The sequence below is a fragment of the Protopterus annectens genome, chromosome 5.part0 (assembly GCF_019279795.1).
Source record: "Protopterus annectens isolate FY-2018-M chromosome 5.part0, PAN1.0, whole genome shotgun sequence".
Classification (NCBI taxonomy): domain Eukaryota; kingdom Metazoa; phylum Chordata; order Ceratodontiformes; family Protopteridae; genus Protopterus; species Protopterus annectens.
Genome location: NC_056735.1, coordinates 1,389,658,917 through 1,389,682,612, shown reverse-complemented (window position 1 = coordinate 1,389,682,612; position 23,696 = coordinate 1,389,658,917). Strand labels below are relative to the sequence as shown.

Genomic DNA, 23,696 nt, shown 5'->3' with positions numbered 1-23,696 from the left:
TGGTCTTAGAGAAAGCATATAACAGGGTGCCTAGAGAGGAGTTGTGGTACTGTATGAGGAAGTCGGGAGTGTCAGAGAAGTATGTAAGAGTGGTACAGGATATGTACGAGGGTAGTGTGACAGTGGTGAGGTCTGTGGTGGGAGTGATGGATGCGTTTAAGGTGGAGGTGGGATTACATCAAGGATCAGCTCTGAGCCCTTTCTTATTTGCAATGGTGATGGACAGGTTGACAGATGAGATCAGACAGGAGTCCCCGTGGACTATGATGTTTGCAGATGACATTGTGATCTGTAATGAGAGTAGGGAACAGGTGGAGGAGACCCTGGAGAGGTGGAGATATGCTCTAGAGAGAAGAGGAATGAAGGTCAGCAGGACTAAGACAGAATATATGTGTGTGAATGAGAGGGAGGATAGAAGAATGGTGAAGATGTAGGGAGTAGAGGTGATGAAGATGGATGAGTGTAAATACTTGGCATCAACAGTTCAGAGTAATGGTGAGTGTGGAAGAGAGGTGAAGAAGAGAGTACAGGCAGGATGGAGTGGGTGGAGAAGAGTTTCAGGAGTGATTTGTGACAGAGTCCCAGTAAGAGTGAAAGGGAAGGTCTACAAGAGGGTAGTGAGACCAGCTATGTTATATGGGTTGAAGATTGTGGCATTGACAAAAAGGCAGGAGTTAGAGCTGGATGTGGCAGAGTTAAAGATGTTAAGATTTGCACTGGGTGTGATGAGGATGGACAGGATTAGGAATAAGTATATTAGAGGATCAGCCCAGGTTGGAAGGTTTGGAGACAAAGCCAGAGAGGCAAGATTACGTTGGTTAAGATGTGCTGAGGAGGGATGCAGAGTATATTGGGAAAAATATGCTAAGGATGAAGCTGCAAGGTAACAGGAAAAGAGGAATGCCTAAGATAAGGTTTATGGATGTGGTGAGAGAGGACATGCAGGTGGTTGGTGTGACAGAGCAAGATGCAGAGGACAGGAAGAAATGGAAACAGTTGATCCACTGTGGTGACCCCTAACAGGAGCAGCCGAAAGAAGAAGAAGGCTGCTTGTGCAAAATGCTGGTAACTGCATGAGTCTCTCTGATGTGCAAGGAAAAGATATGGATGTATGTCTAACAGAAAATGAGGTAATGGGCATCTTATCCAAATTAAAGTTGAACAAGCCTCATGGCCCTGACTCAACAGCAAATAACTTCCTGAAAAAAATGGGAAATGAGATAATTCCAGTTCTGACAAACATATTAAGGAAAATCTGAAAACAGGCAAATTGCCAGTTAAATGGAAAATAGTTAAGGTTAAACTCATATGTAAGGAAAAATCTATTTTAAGGAACTTGAAAGTTACAATCAAAGTAGACTGTAGAGTATAATACAGAGAACAAAAGAACTAGAAATAAACACTGAAAGCTCTGAGTACAAAAAGAGAGCATAGCTGGAGGTAGAGGATGTTAGTTTAGAGGCGAGTGGTGAGGTGGCAACATTACTCAAGAGTTTCTATAGATATGTACCTTTCATGGATAGGAAGCCATTTTACCTATGATGTAATATAGTAAGTTATCCAGTCACTAATGGCATGCATGATGTGTTCTTTGTGTTCAGTCATGAAACCCAGATGTATGTAGTGTACATTGGTTGTAGCAAGGCATTTCATGTTGCCTGACATACTAAACTATTTAAAGACATTGTACTACACAGGACTCAATCAGCACCTTATAATCTGCATACAGAGCTAGTTTAATGACAGGTAGTATAAAATCTTTATGGAGTAGTTACAGTAGCGTATAGCAAGGGGGTTCTCTTCTGGGGCACCTTTTGTTCAAGAGATATAATTGACATCTTGTTAGGTAATAAGGTATCAGTTATACAGCGTATCTGAGTAATATAATGTTGGACTGAGGTATCCTAGACTCGGCATCTTATAAAATCCAACTAGTAGTACATGACCTGTATTAGTGGTCCGGTGATATCTGTTTTTGGGAGGGGGATGGTAACTGTAACAAAGTCAGCATGTATGATGTTGGATAATAAAGCAGGGATGGGGCCGACCTACTTGTGAAATGGTGTGGTTTTCAGATATGTCAGCAAGTGTGATCTGGGTATTTTACTAGATAATAAGCCAAAGGTTGATTTGCATGTGGACAAAATGTGTAGTCCTGTATGAAAAGAAATTAGTATGTTTCTGCATTTTGTATTCAATAGAAATTAAGGAAATATGATTCCTGTCTTCAAAACTTGGGTGAGAAGTATTGGGTTTGTACATTTGGCCAAACTTTCCATTGATTGAAGGATTTTTCTGTATCAGAATTAGTTGAATGCATGCTTTGATAAATGCTTTGAAAATTTGAAGTGTGTAATGTTGAATGCTGGGTAGTAATGCCACAACTTTCATTTGTAATGAACGTCAGCATTCAGGTTTTGTGTGTGTGTGTGTGTGTGTGTGTGTGTGTGTGTGTGTGTGTGTGTGTGTGTGTGTGTGTGTGTGTGTGTGTGTGTGTGTTTACTGTTACCATTAGGGAGAGGGTTTTATAACCTTAATGTGTAGGGGTTTGGCACATGTGTGGATTTGGGTAAGGGTTACTACCCATGATTAAAGTGGTACAAGAAGGCAAAGTGCAAGTTAGTGGTTGTTTTTTTTGGTTTGTTTGGTGTTTTTTTTTTGGGGGGGGGGGTTTAACCAAGCAGAAAAGGAATCTGTTTTCCTTTATTAATTGGTTTAGTGCTATGAGGAATAAGCATTTAAATAAAAGATAAGTGCAATTATTTTTTTTTATTAAATGTGTCTCAGCAATTTGTTTTCATGACCAATAGTAATATACTACCCGCGGTGGTGGTGCTGCTGTAGCGTTGTCGCCTCACAGTAAGACGCTGTCCGGTTCGATTCTCAGCTAGAGCGTCTTCTGCGTGGAGACATGCATGAATGGGCGTACCTTCATTGAAGGTTGTGCGTCAGGGCTGGTAACTCGGCACGTAAAAATCAACTACCAATCCTTAGCGGACCGGAGTTCCGCTGTGGCGACCCCTAACCGGGAAAAGCCGAAAGACACAAACAAACCAATAGTAATATACTCAGCTTGTCTTGTATGAAACTATTCTCATTAACTTATTTCAAAAATAGCAGCCAGCTCAGAAGTGTCTACAGGATTTCTTAATTACTCTTTTTTTTCTTTTTTCTTTTTTTTAATTACTAGGCACTGAAAGACCTTCAGAAACTCAGAACTAGGTTGAAAATAAAAGACAAAAGTAACTAATCAAAGTTGATTCAAATAATGGCATGTAATGCAGTAACAACAGAAAGAAGCAAGTTAACAGAAAGTGGTATTCTGACTTTAGGTCTGTATCCTTTTAAAAATAGCTTTAGATGCCACCATGGCTAAGAGAGTTTATGATTTTTTAATTAGGCATACTGCAGTATCCAATTACTCCTTGTGCTGTTCAATATGTATGTACATACGTGTGCTCACTGATACAATAAAAAGAAGGCACTTCAGAAAATATAAAAGTGTGTTACTTGTCTCAGCTTTCCCCCAATTATTTCCTCAAACTCCTCTTGCACTTCTCTGATTCCATTCCCTGACCCATAATTTGCCTCTGCATGGAGAAATGTCATCCATTTTTATAACATGTACAACTGATTCTGTAATAATGTTGAGTTTGTATACCTCCACACTTTGGAATCATACAGGCTATTTACCCAACTATTTCATTTCTCTCTCTCTCTCTCCCCAGATTTACTCCCATAATAATTCAGCCCACCAGCAAGAGCTGTTCCTTTATTCTGTGCAGTTCCTGGTATTGTTAATCACTCTCTAGTGTGAAAGATTGCTTGACATGTTTTGAGCCTCCCTAGAGGTACCCATTCATGCCAAGACAGCAAAAAATTTGTGAATCCCTGTTTCATCTCCATCACTACTGTAGACCTCCATTAGTATTTAACTGTGCCTCCTTCTAGTCAACACCAACTCATTGGCAGTGATCCTTTTAATACCTAGGCAGGAGGGAGAGTCTCTTATTCCTGGATAGCTAAACAAAGAAATGAGAGGTTTCTGCTCCTAAACATGCAGCTGTAGCTTTACTGCTTCCTCTACAACAAGCGAGCTTCTCTACAAGCCGTGCAATGTACTACCCCTATCTGCTCTAAACATGACCCCTTAACTGCTTTTTTATATGACTCTTTATTATTCTCCACTTGCTTGTAGAAGTCATATGGGACTTTTTCTTCCTACCTTTCTAGACTGTCTAGACTTACTCTTACTGTTACCTATGTAAGGATATTGTTATAAGGCTCCCTATTGAAGTGTTAGGACTCATAATGCTGAGTATCAATCCCCCCCCCCAAAAAAAGACCAAAATTGCAGAAGAAGAGCAAATATATTTAACAGCTCCATGATTAACGTACCTCACATAAAAAAGAATATTCCAAGAAATGGCAATTTCAAATGTAGTAGATGTAAGTCCACATCATTTGGCCATTTGCTATCCATATTATGGGACTCTGCATTCTGAGTCCTGATATTTCAAAGAGTTATCTTGTTATAGTCTTCAGTGTTTTGCTTCTTACTTCTATTGTTTATATCAAGTGTATAAAAATAATTGCTATACAGAGGTGTGAGATATAAAGTGATAACATACATACATACATAAAAATACCAGTCCAAATCAGTTAACTGTCTACTGTCAAAATTAAGGACACCAGGTATTGTCCACCAACAGGCAGCTATGGATATTCTAAAGAAATCAAAACTCTTCAGTTGTCCCCGTGTTTATCTAAGAAACCAATCACCAAGGTGGGCAGTCTGCTTAACGCAAGTGTAAAACTAATTATGACTCCAAGCCAGCAATATTCCTATACAAAAGAATCACAGGCCAAGATCTAAGTAACTTCTGACTTATTATGCCTCACTTAAAAATTAAATAAATAATAGAAGAAAATATAGAAAACAAGTTTTTATAACCCTTCCAGTTGAACAGCTTCTGTCAACTCAAAAGATATCAAATGCAGACCATCAAGAAGGAAAACGGAAAATATCTCTAACAGAAAGCTAAGTGTTCTTCTCAAAGTGAAAGATTACTACCAGAAATTAAAAACAAGTCAACAGAGGCCAACAATTTATGCGGGCCTGAAATAAAAGATACATTTATTTTAATCTACTTATAATAACCTAAATAAATGTATTACATGAAGAATAACATTGCCTTCGAAAGTACTGTTATTTCTTTAGTGAAAGAAAAACACAATAACATTTTTCTGTCTTGACACTAAACAAAATTTGATCTCTACAGCGATTTGAAAGGGAGGCATAGATTAAAAGTTGAAGAAAGGAAAGATCTTGACGAACATTTGGAGTTGTAATAAATGAAGCTCATTAAAGGGGGTAGCTCAGGATAGTAAATAAACAGTTTCTCCAAAATAATTTTTATCCAGATCTAAAGTAAACTACAAAATGATATGTGTATGGATTTTTAGTAAAGATACGATATTACTATTTTTACAATGACCTGATCCTATCAGTCTATAAAAACAAATATTACATAACTTCTCCAGATAATCTTTGATTGAGCTTTTTTGTAAAAAATGGGTTTTATTTTATATTTAAACTTCAAATATAGCAACCATGTTCCTTTGTGGATATTCTGCTACCTCAAAACATTACAACAAACAATAAAACACTGAAGAATATTAAAATAATAGCAGTTCTGTGCATAGCTTTCCAACATGCGAACCAATGCAACAAGTTATCCAGGACTAAATGGTATGGTTTCTATCAGTCCTATTTTGAGACTGAAAGCCAGCTTTGCTGTCTAGTTACAACTTTGTTTATGGGGCATACACTGTGTTAAAGTCAGCGTTTTTTGTATAATAATACATGTTATAGGTAGCAAAACAGCCAGATTCACATATGCATTTATTTACATATGCAAGAATTTATCTAGTTGAGGTATCTTAGTTATTTTAGCAATATTTCATGTGAATATATGTTTGTATAGTTTGGCAGTGTGAAAGTATGCAATGAATGTATAGGAAAATACATGTGTTACAAACTGCAGCTGTAATGTATCTTTAAATGCTGGTTTCCAACTGAGGCAAGTTTTATCACATGATTTTTAGTGCATATATAAATGAGTTGACCACTATGGTTCAAGTTTTTTAAGCTTTTATTCTGAGGAAGTTTGTATTTTATAAACGAAAGTGCTAAATAAATACTTGGGAGTGGATCAGTTTGCCTTTTTCCTTCATTTGTGTTATTTCTACAACAAATTAAATTATTGTTTTACCACACTCAGAATGGCACCATAAATTGATGACATGACACATGTATTATTTTCATGTAAGCACAAATAGAAGAACATACTTTCCAGATTTCCAAATGAAATAAGTTTATATATATTTTAATAAGGTTTGAATTTAAGATCAGCACCAGTTATACCACCCTCACAGTAAGGCGCTGTCGGTTGATTCTGCATGGAGACATGCATGAAATGGCGCATTTCCGTTGAAGGTTTGTGCATCAGGCTGGTAACTGTCGGCATAAAAAAATCAACTAATCATCACGGAGTCAGTTCGCTGGCAACCCAAACTGACTGGGAAAAAAGAAGACACAACAACAACCAATTGTGAGTCAAAGATCAGCACAGGCTGGGACACTGGTGAAACCCCACATCCATTTGTCCAAGTTATGCTTAAATAGGGTCATTGAGGAGCTCTGTTTTACATGAATTGGGAGTTTGTTCCAGAGGACTGGCAACCTCTGGGAGTCATATCTGTCTCTCCAACATGTCCTGTTAATCTCGTAGGTTATCTTAATGTCCCTAGAGCAAGGGACTCTTGTCCCATTTGATTTGTGGATATGCAGCATTTCCATTAAGACAGGGTTTGAGACTGCTCTGTAGGCCAGGCACAATTTGCCTCTAAGCAATCTATATGATACAGGGCCTTCAGTCTGTCCATGTAGGTCATGTGTTGAAGGCCCTGAATTTTCTTGGTGAGAAACGTCTGAGGTCTCTCCAGGTGCTGCAGGTGTATGGTATGGTACATACAGAATGGAGCATTGGACTCTATAATTGGTATGATGAGGGATGAGAACAGGGGAGTTATAACCTCCTTAACTTTAGATGCTATGCCCTTATTTATAAGAGGTGTAACATAGAAGGCCTTCCTTACCACTGTAGACACACGGTGATCAAAGTTAAAGTTGCTATCAATCTGCATTCCCAAATCTCTCACCATTGGGTTTGAACTTAGGGAGGTATTATTACTATTGTAATCTGCATGGACTTCTCCTTTGCTGAAGGAGATGATAATGTATTTTTTTTGAGTTGAGTATATATTATTGGCTCTGGCACCAGTCATTTATCTGTGTAAGCCCATTTTGTAGAATGTTAACATCTTTGGGGGATTCAATGATTGCACTCAGTTTGCAGTCATCAGCAAATTTGGTAAGCCACAGGCCATCTATTTTCATCTGGATTTCTGAGAAATAGATTCCAAATAGTAGGTGCCCAACACAGAACCTTGTCGAACACCACTGGTAACAAGTCTGCTGGTAGAGGTGGAATCCTCAACTTTGACTGTATGAGTTCTGTTGGTGAGCTAGTTGGCTACCCATCTAATGGTGTATTGGTTAATACCCAGCTGAGTGAGTTTATCAATGATGCCTGAGTGGGGGATTGTGTCAAAAAGCCTTGGCCAAATTGAGGTAGGCAGTATGTACTGTTTTGCCTTCATCTAGGGCTTTGGTGACACTCTCAAAGAAATCCATCAGGTTTAACAGGCTTGTTCCACCCTTAATGAAGCCAAACTTGGTCATGTCAAGAGTTTGAAGGTCTCCTATATCCTTGTTGATGAGGTCAATGATGATTCTCTCCATGGCCTTACAGATAAGTCTGGTTAGGCTTATGGGTCTATAGTTCCCAGGGTCAGTTGAGGGACCCCCTTTGTGCAAGGAGATTACAGTTGCTATTTTCCACTCCACTGATACAAAGCCAGGACTTAAACTGTGGTTGAATAGAGTGCCCAATGGTTCCACTAAATCCTGTTTTAGACCATTTAGTAAGCAGCCCAGGATGTTATCCAGTCCCACAGAGGCCATGTTTTTGGCCTTGGAGAGTGCAGTTATGACCTGCTGTTTGGAGATACTAGGTGGAGGACTGCTTTGGGGTATGATTGGTGGGCGAAGTTTTCAACAAACCTGTCTACTAGCAGGTTGGTGATGTTCTCAGGTTCAGTATGAGTGGTACCGTCCACTACTAATTTGGCATAAAGCTGAGCCTTCCCTTTTAGATTTTAGATGTAGCTAAAGAATGCTTTGTGATTATCTTTAGCTAGGGATGTTAATTTAGTTTCATAATTAGCTTTAGAGGACTTTACAAGATGTCTGATTTGCTTGTTCAAGTTGTGAAGGGTGTTCTTCTCCTGCTTAGACAGTTTCCTGTTATTCTGTGACAGCAGTTTTTTCTTTTATTATTTATGCTAGATGTCCATCAGGGTGGCTTTTTTTTCATGAGGACCTTATTTTGATCTGTTCCAGTACAGCTGAGTCTATGCATTTATATAGGTGTTTATACAGGGCATTTGTGAAAACTTCAGTATAGGAGTCATTGCTGTAGTGGTGGCAAGGGGTTTGAAACTACTGATACCATCACTTAGGAATCTATAGTTTACTTTGGAGAAATTTTTCAACCTTTTTGATCCTGGGGGGTGGTCAGGTATGATCATTATTTCAAACGAGACTGATGTATGATTGGACTTTAACAGGAAGGGTCCCAAACATTGGGTGGTGCAGCGATCCCCTGTGTTGGCGAGTACTAGGTCAAGGACATTAGAGCCCCTTGTGGGGGTGCAGACTATCTATTCTAAAGCATTTGTGTTAACAAAGTCCAGGAACCTTAGGGAAGTGTGTTTGTGCTCATATATGTTTCCCAATCGATGGAAGGATAGTTAGTCACCCATGACCGGGGTATTTGGCTGTATTGTGAGTGACTCAAGCAGGTCCAGGTAGGCAGTGTGGTTTTCATGGTTCATGGTAGGAGACCTATAGCTAACAATGATGTGGAGGGGGGACTTTCAGACAGTTAGTTGGAGTAACTCTAGGGAGTCATGCTTTTTAACCAGTCTTGAGGTGTAGTTATCTTTAATGAAGATGGATACACCTCCTCCTTTAGTTCTTTCACAGTCTGAATGTGTGGAAGGTATTGTAGCCTTGCATGGCTGGGGTCCTCTCTGCAGCCTTGATCAACATCTCTGTGACTAAACAGACATTGGAATCCTAGTATTAATCAGCATAACCTTGAGTTTGTCTCTAGAGGATATTTTTACATCATAAATTTTTTTCTTATGACATTGCCTAGAAAAAGGCACCATGGGGGAGGCAAGTACCTTTGCCAGTAACCAAAAGCGAAGAGGTGAGAGGTGAAGAGCAGCTCTGGCAAAGCAGTGTGGTCTGTCGATCATATCATCCCAGGCTAACAAATATTGGATTTGCCTGGACTGACAACAGAGGCTTTTTGTTTGTATTGAGATATCATCTTTTTATATAGTCCAGTGCTTGTTGTTGAGGGACTTAACTGTGTGCGTGATCTGGTGGATCCTGGCAGCTGAAGATGACTTTCTCCTTATCTAGCCTGGTGAGGGGGACATCAGTGTGCCTCACTATGGAGTTGCCTATGACCAAGACAATTGGTTTTGAGGTGTTTTGCCTTAGGGGCTTATTGGGTGAGACACTGATATGTTTGTTTTTATGTGTAGTGGATTCTGTTGGGACTGTATTGTGTACAGATTTGCACTTGTGAGGTCTCTCCTCTTTTGGTAATCTTCTAGTGAGTACCTCCATATATGTGGGTTTATGTGTTGTGTGCACCTGATTTGTGGAAGAGGTGAAGTGTGTGTGTGCTGACAACCTGTTTGATATCTGGGTTGTTCTTAGATGGCAGAGAGAGCATTGATTCCAGATTCATAGTAGAGATACATCTCTCACATATTGTATTTGTATAATTTAGGAGTAATAGGTTGTCAGTAAACATGAGGCAATTGTTGCATTGTCTCAAGATGCCCATGTCAATCAAGGTAGCTGGAAAATGGTGTATTCTGTAATAAATAGGGGGTGGGCAAGATGGACCAGGTTCTGCTGTAGGACTAATAAAATCAGCTAATCTGTTGGGAGGTTTAGGAGTTGATGTTGTTCCTCTCTGGGCAGCAGTAAGCATCTGCATTGACTGCCAAGAAAAAAAGACACTTAGGAGGGTTCCCTAGCAGCTATAAAGGGAAAATTTGTCTTTCTAAGCATTTGTGTATATAATACAGTACTAAAAAATGTGGTACTTAAATACAAATGAAATTAAGCAGTTGTAGCACTGGATTAATCCATTAGTAGCTAAACAAATGCAGACAAAACAAAATCATTGCACTGCTAAACAATGTAAATACTAACAGCTAAACAGTGAGTAAAACAAAGTACATTATCTGTTTAATCAACTGTTAGCTAGGTAAATGGACAGAAATGTACACATGATTATAGCCTATAAAGAAATAAACAGAAATCTCATTTCATTCACTTCCTTATTTCTATCTTTTTCTTCCCACTGGCTTTCTTGCTAAATACACCATAAGCCTGCTCTTCTGTCAGTTCCCATTGCAATTCCTGTTTGCATTATACTAACTTACCTTTAATTTCTCTATAAACTGGCTAAAATTTCTCTATTAAATCATTGTCATATAACCTGTATCTATTCTTAACCAATGTTTTCATATTATGTCTAATTTGGTATAATTATTTACACTGTATTTGTTTTTGTATTATCTTTAAAGACTGAAAAATTATTATTCTTAAAATTATTTTGCAATACTCTGGAGCTTTTCTCCCGATGCCTCCAATGAAAATGGGCTCCTACCCAGTTGGACTCTCCCAATAATCAAATGTCGATAAATAAGTAAATAATAATCTGGAGAAGATGCACAATAAGCAAACTGCTAACACAAAATAGCATGAATAACAGTCAGAATCCAACTACATACAACACGTAAGGAATAAGCCAGAGCAGAACGTAATCCAAACATGTGTCATAATAAAAAGCATAACTGCATACAATGAGTGATGTATGCACCAAGTAGGCAAAGGGTGATAATGATAAATACCTTAAAACTAGAGGCAGACAGAGTCACCACTAGTAGATGGTAACACAAACAAGGTAAAGAATGAGAGTAGTGCTGACTTCTCAGGAGACAACAGCAGGTACTTGGTGCATTAAATGCCACGCAGTTTGGGAAGCAGACTGCCACATCCATACTATGGAAAAGGCAGTACGAGTAACACGGGGCAATTAAGCAAAAAATGGAATAACGGAGGTCAGGAGCTGATAAGAGTAAAACAGCAACAACAACACGAAGATTTATCTGTGAGCAGATACAGCAACACAAAGTGAACATCTAGCAACTTTAACTAATATCTACATCTAACAGTCATAAACGATTAAGAAACAAATAATTAACAAGATGGGAGTAATCTTTCCAGGCACAGACCTAGGACTCTAGTCAGTAAAATCCAAGCAGAATGTTATTTTAGTTAGACCCACTTAATTAAACACAAATGATACATACAAAGAATAACAGAATTTTTCTAATTCATTCATTTGCTAACTTGGTAAGTGAATTAAACATCATAGATCCTTTTCAGGCCAACAGGGCAAGGGTAAATCAATGTTTGTAGGAACTTTACAATATCCAATAAACTGGCATGTTTTTAGGAAGAGAAGGTATCAAGTGTACCTGGACAAAAATCAATGCAGACACGGGGAGAACATGAAAAATACCACATAGACAGTGACCAAAGAACAGGACTGACCCTAAGACCCTGGTGCTGTAAGGCAGAAATAAATATAAGTATAAAAAAAAAAAAATATATATATATATATATATATATATATATATAAGTTCTTCATTAGCACTCTTCAAGAAAAATCTTGATGAGTGGATGGGAAATAGGAAATACACCCCAGAGATCACTTCTGTGTCTCTGCTCAACAGTGGCACAGGAAAATAACTTTCTTGGGTGGAGTAAGCCAGGGAACCTTGTTGGCTAAGCTTACGTAGGCCCTTGGGCCAATAGCCTAGTACCTACCTATGAACCTATATATATATATATATATATATATATATATATATATAATGTAAAGCAAATAAGGTTTTAAAATAGTCAGATAAAAAAATAACTGCATATGAGAAAGAATGCAAACACATATGAGTCACACTTAGACACCTAACCGTTATTATAGGCAATCTGGCAAGTTAAGGATAACCCCTGCTATGGTTTACTAAGGAGTCCTGCAGTGATTCAGTAATCTAGTCTGAGATGCATGGATCCATCAACAAAAAACAGTACATGTTTCCATTCTAGCTGACTGGAGTTTCTTTTTCTTATGTTATGATGTGCTGTCTCTCTCCAGCTTCAAACTACTCAAAGCAGGCCAGCATGTGAGACTGGTGATTGGTGCACAGCTGAGACAAGTTAATATTCACTGTCTGCTACCTTATGATGTTCATATCTGTTTTTTATTAATTTTGTCTTTTTTAAATATTTGTATTAACGTTTTTATGTACAAGAACAAACACATTACAATAACAAAATAAATACCTGTTTAGACAAGTATCTACATCAGTTGTTACTATAGATATATCTAAAATTCATTAAACAGCCATAAAGTGATCATAAAACACAGATTAATATTTCTATATTAACCAGCTCAATTTTATACAGTAATTATATTTTGTGGTAATTTTTTTCATTTTAATCTTAATAGTAGGCATGTCTTTATGAGACACAACTGCGACAGCAGCCCACATTCCAAAAGACTTGCTCTCAGTGTAAGTAGTTTACACCAGTATAAAGTCACTTACACTGAGAGTAAGTCTTTTGGAATCTGGTCTCTGGTGTATGTCTGTTTATAGATTTGATTTACTTTGGTTAAGGCCTATTTCCAAATATTTTAATATGCTGCTTATGTCAAGTAGGATCTGTTATATTATCTATGTTTTTTAAAAAGAAAAAATCTTTAATAGGCACTTTGTGTTATTATTCAGGATCTGTATATGTTGCATAGTGGTATCTTTCTTTACTTCAGCAAATTGTTTCCTGCAGTTTTTCCAGTTGGCTGAATAATTAGTATTTAACCATAATCTAGCATAAGTTTCTAGGTTAGGAAGTCCCAGTCCACCATATTTCCACGCTCCTAAAGCTGTGTTTGTTGGCTAATGCCCAAAGCTATTCTGTGTTACCCGAGGTGTCATAGCAGCTTCAAACATTGTTACATTGTTTATTGTGTTCTTTGAAGGAGCAAAACTGGTTGCCTGTATACTGTTTTGCATTCTGGGTAAAACAGCCATTCTAATTAAAATCAGTCCATCTTCCATAGAAGATAATGACATTCCATTTATTTATTATTCTTTTAATATTGTCAGATATTTTATAATTTGTTGTTGCCATTTTATTTACAATTCCATGTAAGAGTAACTCCTACATACTTAATCTCTTTATTTTCCAATTTAAGTTTGCTGTTAATTTCCATAAAACAATTTAACTCTTTATTAATTAATAAGGTATTAGATATATTATGACTGAACTTTATACCTGACATCAATTTAAACTATTTTAATGATTTCTTTATATTTATTAATGCAGAATTAATATTCCCTATTGTTAACAGTACAGCATGAGCAAATAACTGAATTTTGGAAGTATATTGATTTTTTTTAAATCCTTCCTTTATAGTTTGATTCTAGGCTGGGGTGCGTTCTGTGTGCAGTTTGCACTTCTATCCTATGTCTGTGTGAGGCAAGTGCTCTCATTTCTTTCCACATCCCAAATACATGCAATAGGTGAAATGGCAAGTCTCTAAGTTGCCTGTAAGTGTGCATACCATGCGACATATGTTCATAGACTAGTATAGCTATCAGCCCATGATTGCATTCACTATAGGATAGCGATCAGCCCAGGATTGCATTCACTATAGGATAGCTATCAGCACAGGATTGCATTCACTATAGGATAGCTATCAGCCCAGGATTAGATTCATTGCATTGTGCAACTGCATGTTAGGATAGGTTCCATCTCCTCAAGAAGCCTGCACTGGATTAAAAAGGAAATCACAGAATTTATAAATCTTTAAAAAAATTGATAATTTTTTACACTAGCTAAGGTTTGCAAACTGAACTAAACATTTCTACATGATTTTTTTTTTAATAACTTAATCCTCACTTAATTCTGTTTTGCATTTTCAGATTCTTTTCTAAGGCTATAAATGGGATGTAAGAACCTTTGAGCTTGTTGCAGTCATTCTGGAGCCAGGAACCTACCCAGACTTGGATTTGACAGATAGCAACAACTTTTCAGCGGCCACCTCAGGGAACTGCAGTTTTGACCTCCTCCCCAAAAGTAAGTATAAATGGTTCAAGTGCCAAGTCTGAAACAGAAAGTGAGAGAAATTAGGTCTCGGATTCATATACAATTTTTGTGTGGCCGTGCAACACTAATCCTTTAGATGGTCACTGCACAAAATAGTGTAGAGTTCAACAAACATAGTAGGCAGTGGATGGTGCCTGCATAATTAGTAAAAGCTCATGAACATTTTACATGGTTATTTATTGAGGTAATTTAAATAACTTGATTGTATTTTAGGTTTGGAATGCACTTAAGGGAAGAATACATTTTAAATTAATTGAATAGATGTTTTTAAATAGGTAAGGATTTGTAAAAGGTTGCTGTTCTTTATGGAGAAGAGTCATGTTACCCATTTTGAGTTATTTAAATGAAGAATGTGTTTAATTACATTGATTCTGATGAAATCTGTGTTCTAAAGATGAAAGTGCTTAACCAGTCAACTAAAAGGCATGTACTGTATGTGGTATTGATGGTCATTCTCTTGTTGCTGCGGTGCTTTGAGTGGTTCAAGTTTACCAACAGAGTTTAACACTTGGTCCTTGTTTTTTGTTCTGTAATCAATAAAAGACTGCATACAGAAAGACAGGTGCAGCAATAATGCAACAGACAATGCTAGGCTGCAGTATACCATGAACAGCCTTAAAAAGCATGTGTGGCCAATGTGATGGATTTCATAGCTAAAACAAGCTAGCATAACCTAGCCAATGCACGCAATGCCCCAGCATATGGCTGCAGCTATTGCACAGCCAGATCATCTATTGGGTGTGCATAGCACAGTGGCAATCCTGTTCAGCATATAACTGGGAATGAATTGGGGTGGAATAACAAGCAGAGGTAAACACAAGAAGGGTAACAATAAGGTATAAAAAGCTGGGGAGAAGGAAAGATATTTTTTGTGGGAAAAGAGTCCCTTTTGTATATTTTGCAAAATAAGGGTAAGTGGGAAATGCAATGAGAGATGGATGAGGATGAGAGAAGGGCAGGTAGCAGAAGCAGATGGATAAGCACAGAATGCAGAAACAGGCAGGGTCAGTGTATACACAAAAGATGAGGAGGACAGTGGAGGGACAAATGGTGATGGGCATGGTTAAACAATGATGAGCAAGAATGGGAGAAAACACATAAGGGAGAGTGCACATAAGGACGGGAAGGGGGTTCCTGGCATGGTTGTCTGACCAGCTGACCCAGAGGGCAACAATTTCAGGCATCAGTTACCCAGTGGTTAATTATATGGCTCTGGAGGCTTGATGGCCATGGCCTGACTCTTACACAACTCACCCAGCTGCACCCAAAGATATGGCTATGGAACATATGCTGGGGGGAAGGCAGTCTGTGCAAAGCACTAAGTGCATCTGACAACCAAGTGCATGGATGGGGTAGCTCTGGCCATAGTTATTTGCATCCCACCACATATCACACACACCCACTGGCTGAAATGTTTTTCACACAAGTGTACAGGTTCTGGGATTTTTACCCATTGGGACCAATGCCTTGAAAGGTTCATTGCAGAATGAAGTGCTAATGCAGGCCATCTGAACACAAGCCATGCACCTCCTGGGAAAGGTACTGCAGACAAATATTGCTGAGACAAGGTCTGGCAGGAACTAGTGCAGGGTGTGAATAAGATGGACAGTCATAATAGGTCTCTACAGCACTTGCATTGAAGGGCTAATGATATGATATTCCATGCAAAAGAAAACACATGGGACATTGGGATAGACACCTCCACCACAGGGGTGGACTACAAAAAGAAAAGCAGCTCACTGAGGTCAAAGAGTTTTTGTTGTCATTTTCCAGTCAGTGGGTGTGGCCTCTTACATTCGAGGGTGGTTTAAACATGGGAGCTAGGCATGCATCAAGCTCGATGTCAGTAGTGGGTTAGTAATGTCCTTTAGAGTGCAGTACAACATATTTCACTGGTTGTTCAAGGTGAATGACTGACCGAGGTCTCCCTACATATCTCTCCTTCCATATGCCTGTTATGCAACTGCAACAACTTGCATAACAATGTCTGTCTGTCGATGTACACCATGGTGCTAAATTCATATGTGTCAGTATGCATGCCACAGAGGGCTATACAAGCATATGTGTGTTGGCTGACAATGGTGCCATGTGAACTCATTATTTCACAGGTTATGGTGGAGGGTCAGGCACAACAGGACAACATAGGGTTGATGAGAACAGGGCACCTGTGGCTATTTCTGACAGCAATATGCAAGTGGCATGGTCCAATGACACAGTGCAATTTCTGAAACAATACAGGTGGAGGTGGGGGAAGGGTCACTCACATCCACCATTATAGAAACCTTTGTAGAGGTAGATGCTATGCATACAACCCTAGCAGTGCAGGACAGGCATCCTGTACCTGTGAGTTCCTCACAGGTTTCACCTGTATCCACAGTCCACACAACATTTGACATGTGCACCTCTGCTGAGGTAGACATACCCACAATAGGGGAGAGATGCAAATGGAGTGTGGTACCAGCAAGACGTCAGGACTGTGTCTGATATGGCTACAATATGAAGAATTAAACAGCAGATATGGAGGTCAGTGATCCAAGCATACACTCACAGCTGCTATCAGTAACATTGTAGGATAGGCTAGAGTGTATTCCTTGGCTTCCAGAATGGCATGGACAAACTGCACAATAACACTGATGTAGAGGCTGGGAGAACATTGAGGTTGGTGATGGTAAATGTTTTCTCCTTTCGTGCCTCCAAATAATATACTGTAAACTCCATCAAAAAACATACTGTAAACTCCATCAAGTCTACCTCCAAAGATCAATATGGTCTATAAGAATGGGCGAGTCTGTATGTGAGGTGGGTTGTTCCTGAAACAACATCACTGTAACCTGTAGCCAACCAACTTGCCACCTCCAGTTGTTGGCACCACCAAGGTCATTGGTGGCAACAGTCCTCTGGCTTAACACGTATGATGCCTCTCCTGGGTACACAGACATGTTCTCACAGATCTACCTACAGTGGATATAAAAAGTGTACACACCCCTGTTAAAATGCCAAGTTTTTGTGATATAAAAAAATGAGACCACAATAAATCATTTCAATACCTTTTCCCACCATTAATGTGACCGATAACCTGTAAAATTCAATTGAAAAACAAACAAATCTGTAAGGGGAAAAAAATATAAAAAAAATAAAAAATGTACAATAGCTTCTTACATAAGTGTGCACACCCTTAAACTAATACTTTGTTGAAGCAACTAATAAAATCTCCTACAGCATCTGCTCATTAGCCTTAACAGTGACACCTCTGTAGCCCTCATTGACACACAATAGAATAAACACCTTGTAAACAGGGTTCCTATTACGTGATAGCAGACACATTTTGTCGAATGCATCTTGATCAAGCCTAAAAGAATGAAACGGCAAAATATCGAAGCGGCTTTTCAGCTAATTATTTCCCTAGGAAAGAATTCACTTGTCCGCTTTCATTACTTTGCCATTTTCAGCACTGTAGTACGATCATGGAGTTGGTATATTTAAGTAGGGAGGGTAAAGCCCCCCACATTATGTAATGTTTTAAAGTTTCTTTTTATTTATTTATTTATTTTATTTTGGAACAGCGATTTTTTTTCCCTTGGAAAAAAATCGCTGTTCTGAGGTTTCAACATTGTAAACTTTCACTTACATGGGGTCGATTAATTATCATTCGCTTTTGTAAGCATGCGGTAATATAATATAGACCCTGTAAATATGTATATAATTCTCCAACCCCTACTAACCCCTTACAAACTTAGCTTGCTCCACTAACACTTGACTCTGCCATGCTTTCCCGAGCTTACTCTACCTAATGTTGTTCTGTTGGTGAACTATCCAACACGCTTCACCTCTGATTATATCATATCTTTTTGATAAAATGCAGTGCTCTCCTAGTGAATTTATGCATAATGTAGTAAAACGCCTTGTTTTATCACTGGTTATCTTGCATTTATATTGTATTTTCTGTTTGTGCCTTAGTAATTGTACTCTCTTCTAGTGTTCATTAATACCCAGGACGGGCTTGTAATTGGTCATGCATGATCAGTGCCCAACAGTAATCAAATGTAAAGAAAAGAAAAGAAAAAAAAATAAGGCAGATGACCATCATTTCCAGCACAAGTTGTATGAAGTCACACATGTACTCTACTTTGTCCATTCTTACCCTTCTTTCTTCTTCTTTTTTTTTTTGGGTGTTTATTTATTTACTTACTTGCATGTTTATACTATAAATGATCGCTCTTACAAACTTAAAAAGTTAATAGAATAGCAGGTTTTGCATTAGCGTGAATTTTTCTGAAGGTATAAAGTCTGAAACTCAAATGTCTGTCATTATTTTTGGACCTCATTCTTCAAAGATTTGCCAAGGTCTTTCCAGAAAACCACAATTTTATGAAAAATGGACCAAAAGTATCAGGCAGAAACCTGGACATTCTGCGAAAATCTGTACAGCTGAGAGGTATGTAAATAAAATATCTACACAGGTGATGAGAGACTGTCCTGCTTTTAAGATTTGGTTCACAGTGAATCTACTTTCCTGTATCACTCCAAGCTTAGGGCAATTCACTTTACCATTAGCGATCTAGGTCAAGAGCGCTATCTGATACCTTTGATACTGAGGTGTTCTGAGATGTTCTCTCACTTTAAGTATCTAAGAATGAGTGGGAGCTAAAACTGGGTAAACATCTTAACTATACCATTAAAATGTCACAATCTTTGACTTTTTTCACGTCCACAACAAGTGGGGTTCTAGAAGACATACTGGATTATACTGCAACTGTATTTATAGAAATGTTTATTACACAATACAGCCATTGCAGATTCCTTATCACAGAAGGTCATACTGCGGACAAGTCTATATTTGATACTGTTTGATGCTTAAGACTTTGGGATGGAATCTATTTTGCTATCAGTAATTTCCTAATTGATGTGACCACAAAGAATGGCTTGTCATGTATTTTAAAACAAAATCTCACTGGAAAACTCAAGTCCTAATGCTATTCATTCCCTGGAAGTTTCAGAAATTTCCAGTAACCTTGGTCCAAGAATATTACGCTTTATACTCATTAGTCAAGGAAATTGTTGCTTTACTCCATCTAACATCAAGTTTCCCCATGTGCATTCACATATGACTTACAGACATTGTATAGCTGTAGCAGCCGTTATTTGCACTGCAAGTGTGAGTGGTAACCTTGGTGGAGAACTTAATATGGCAAGTCTACAGGTCTGTTATAATGATGCGTTAGTTATGTCATATTTCCTTATATTTAATTAAGATTCCTGCTACAGTCAAAGATACTGGTGCTGCAAGTGGGCATCAGTGAACTTACTTTGCTAACCATGTAAATTTACTAGGCATAAATATTTCTTGTTCATGAGTAACAAGAGAACACTATTTGGTTAACTGCCTTGTTCAAGATCACACAGTATACAAATGGAGACACCCGGTATCAAACCCAAATATACAATGAAGCTCATTAAAAGCTCATAGCCTTAATCTGGCACACTAAGCTACTAGACTTAAATCATATTAATTATAACTGCTATTACAAAATTTAGTTTTCCATTTATCTTCTGTACATTTTATTTCAGTGCATTACATATTCATTTGTGACATGAAATTGTGAGGAATATATAAGGTATGTTATCTATATTATCTATATGCATTCCACAGAAATCCATTCCATTAAATGTAGAAACCAAATAGTCAACAATTTAACTTTTTTTTTTAAAGAAGTGATGTTACCCATACCCTGATGCAAAAGTCAGTACGCCCTTTACACCATAGCTATCGGTTTGCCAGATCTTAGGGTACCTTATGCTAGACTCAGTTGCTTAAACACTTGTTAGTGGTTGACCAAAGAGGTTGTGATGCACCTATGTGTCTACTAGAGAGAAGAAGCTTGCAAGTGCCTGACTACGCATCCAGTTCAGCAATATTTGTAACTTATAATATTTCCAACAGATATGCAGTTCCATTTACAAAACTTAGTGCAGCTAACTTTCTGCACGAGTGTTTGTTTTTGCTCATTATCAATGAGCTTTGACAGTGCTCTTAAAGCATATGCTACCTCTTAAAAATAACTTCCTCACCACTTTTTATGTACAAAACATTAGAATGATTTGCCAGTCTTTTGCCTGTAAAATATTTTAAAGCCTGGTACAGGTTGACACACATCATATAAAAGAAATAGAAACTTCACTTGAGTATCATTTCTATTTTTGTTACTTTTATGCATATCTTACTTTAACTGTTTACTTATCTAGTCATGGCAAAACATAACGGATTGCTTTGTTGTTGTCAATTTGAATAATTTTAACTTTTTGATGAGTTTTCCACTGCATCAGCTGCATAAAGAACACAGAGCTCAGTCTTACTGTATTTTGTCGACACCTTTCCCCTTCCTTTTTATTTATTTTACATTTGTTAACCGGGGGTGTCTGACTGAGCCAAAAAGGCCCTTTTTCAGCAGAGGCCTGGGGAGAAAAGCTCCACATAGAAAAATTACAGATACATTTAGACATGATCAGTATGCACACAAATTACAAAAGACATGTTTTTACAGTGGTATGCAGCACACCAACAGTTACAGTGGAGCGAACAAACAAAAATATATTTAAAAAGAAAAGGTACTTAATAGATTTGTGGTGTACAGCTGAAATTTGGAACATAGGTAGAATACATACATAGTACACAGGTACAGTACATACATTGTAGATTAGCCAGTGTTTGTGAGAATAGTTTTCAATCTTAATCAAGTACTCTAGGTTTAGTACGTGTACCTTATCCGCTTTCACTAGCCTGGGGAGCAATCATGGCACTGCCAACTTTGCTTGAGATGTTGCCTGATATGAGGTCTTTAAAGGAGGCTTTGGATGATGTGTTTTGAATGCTAGTGGGGACAGAGTTCCATTTATTAGCCACTGAACTACTTTATAGTGTATCTCCAAAGCTATTGTAGCTGTTGGTGACTTCTAGTAGTAGCTTGCTTGATGATCTAAGAGTGATGTTGTACTGGGTTTTTGGGAGCAGGACACTTGTTGGGGAGGTAATAGATAGAATGACAGAGGCAGAGCTGATTGTAGGTTAGGAGGTTGGGCAGTTCAAGCCAGTGCAGCTGTCTCAAAGCAGTACAGTGATGAGTTCTATATGAGCAATTTGCAGCAAAGCGGGCAATTCTGTTATAGCAGGCTTCCATTTTGCTTAGTTCCACAGATTAAACCATATTATGTATCCACACACTAGAAAACAAATCCCTCTCCTCTATAAATTCTTGAAACACCTTCATAGCCCTTTACAGCTCCTATTACTGCATGGAGATATACATCCTAACCCAGGCCCAAATAATACAATCTCAGATCCTCATTCTGACCATCCCATCACTTCTCGCATCTCTAATATCTCTGACAATTCTCTCCTCATAGGCCACCTCAATATTCGTAGCCTAAATAATAAAATAACCCAACTTCATGCCCTTCTACACGTACATTCTTTTGACATCCTATGTCTTACAGAAACATGGCTCAGACCAGTTACTAAGGATAATGATATAATCCCACCAGGTTATAACATCCTGAGATCAGATCGCCTAAATAAAAAGGGTGGTGGTGTAGCAATATTATATAAATCTCATTTACAGGTTACACCACTAAATACCCAACTTCCCTCACCCAATAGCATTGAAATCCTAATCTCTAAACTACAGATAAATGCTAATAAATCATTATATATAATCTGCTCCTATATCCCTCCAGGCAACAAAATTAACACTCTTGAAACTGTCCTTAATTGGCTCTCCACATCCTTTCCACAAGAAACCATACTCTTTGGAGACTAACACTGACTGGAACTGTTGTAACTCTTCCCAGCCTAACACTCATATAAACCTATATGGCTTCAATCAAACCATTACCTCCCCTACCAGAACCCATAAACCTAGCAACAAGCAAACCACCTTAGATTGGATTCTAATATAGCAATAACCATACAGGGTGTGGGGTTGGGATTCCCACGGTTGGCGTGGTTTGGTCCGAGGGAGGCGCCAAGGGAACCAACAAAAAACCCAACAACCGGAAAAAAATTACCACATACCCACCCACATTTATTAAGAGTAATATTATTATTTAAATAATATTTATTAAATTACAAATTAAATAATTACTTTTTGCCTCTGCAATGCCCTTCTGCCCACCTGTCTGGTGTTCTCTGGTGTCGCAGCACAACGCGCCTTTTGCTTTACGCAACGTGCCTGGCCAGTACATCAAACGTGTTCTCCGTACTCATTGTCTTCCTAATCGGAGAGTTACTTTATGGCTTTATTTGAAATAAGCTAAACATAATTAAGGTCCTATTTAAAAGCTCCATTTAACATTTCCATAATTGTTTAAGCTTCGCAATTAAAAAAGCGGAGATCGTTTAAAACCAGGTGAGGCAATATAAAGGAGTTTTTTGCGCATTAAGTCATATGTTAAGGCAGCTTAAATAGCCCGCGACATTTTTAAAAAAAATTTGCTTAAAAAAACACGGATATTTCCGCTGCTTTTTAAATCTGTGCCGCTAACAAGCGACCGGACGTATCCGATAAGATATCAATGTTTTATACCGGGCGGAAACCGTTACCCGCGGTACGCTTAACCGCTGCATAATAATTAACAGTAATCCCCTTTCCTATAAAACAGGTATACTTCCTGATGATATTAGTGACCATTCTCTTATCCTCATTGCCAGACAAAAAAAACCCATACCTAACCACACAATCAATAGAACTACCGTAACAAAAAACACCTTAACCAAGCTAGCTTTCAAGCCGAACTTAAAGCTTGCAATTGGTCACCCCTTAAATACCTACCACTTGACAAAGCAGTCTCTTACTTTAATAATAAATTTCTACAAATCCTAGAATACCATGCCCCCTCTCAGACAGTCAGATAGAACTATCCGTAACAAAAAACACCTTAACCAAGCTAGCTTTCAAGCCGAACTTAAAGCTTGCAATTGGTCACCCCTTAAATACCTACCACTTGACAAAGCAGTCTCTTACTTTAATAATAAATTTCTACAAATCCTAGAATACCATGCCCCCTCTCAGACAGTCAGAACTAAGAGCAAACCTGCACCTTGGCTCACTAAGGAGACAAGACAAAAAATCCTTCAAAGAAATCGAATTTGGTCTAAATGGAGAAATACTAAAACCCAACTGATCATGAAATCTTTAGACAGTTGAGAAATGCTACAAAAAATCAATAGTCCAAGATAAAAAGAACCACT

At 38.1% G+C, this 23,696-nt stretch overlaps 1 protein-coding gene across 1 annotated transcript in view; it reads left to right on the top strand.

Moving 5' to 3' along the window:
• The window catches only part of LOC122801691 (serine protease 23-like), a 258,329-nt gene that overhangs the window by 104,261 nt on the left and 130,372 nt on the right, over positions 1–23,696 (top strand). The window contains exon 2 of the mRNA XM_044071203.1: positions 14,269–14,422. The gene's annotated coding sequence lies outside the window, so the exon portion shown is untranslated. The remainder of the gene's footprint in view (positions 1–14,268; positions 14,423–23,696) is intronic.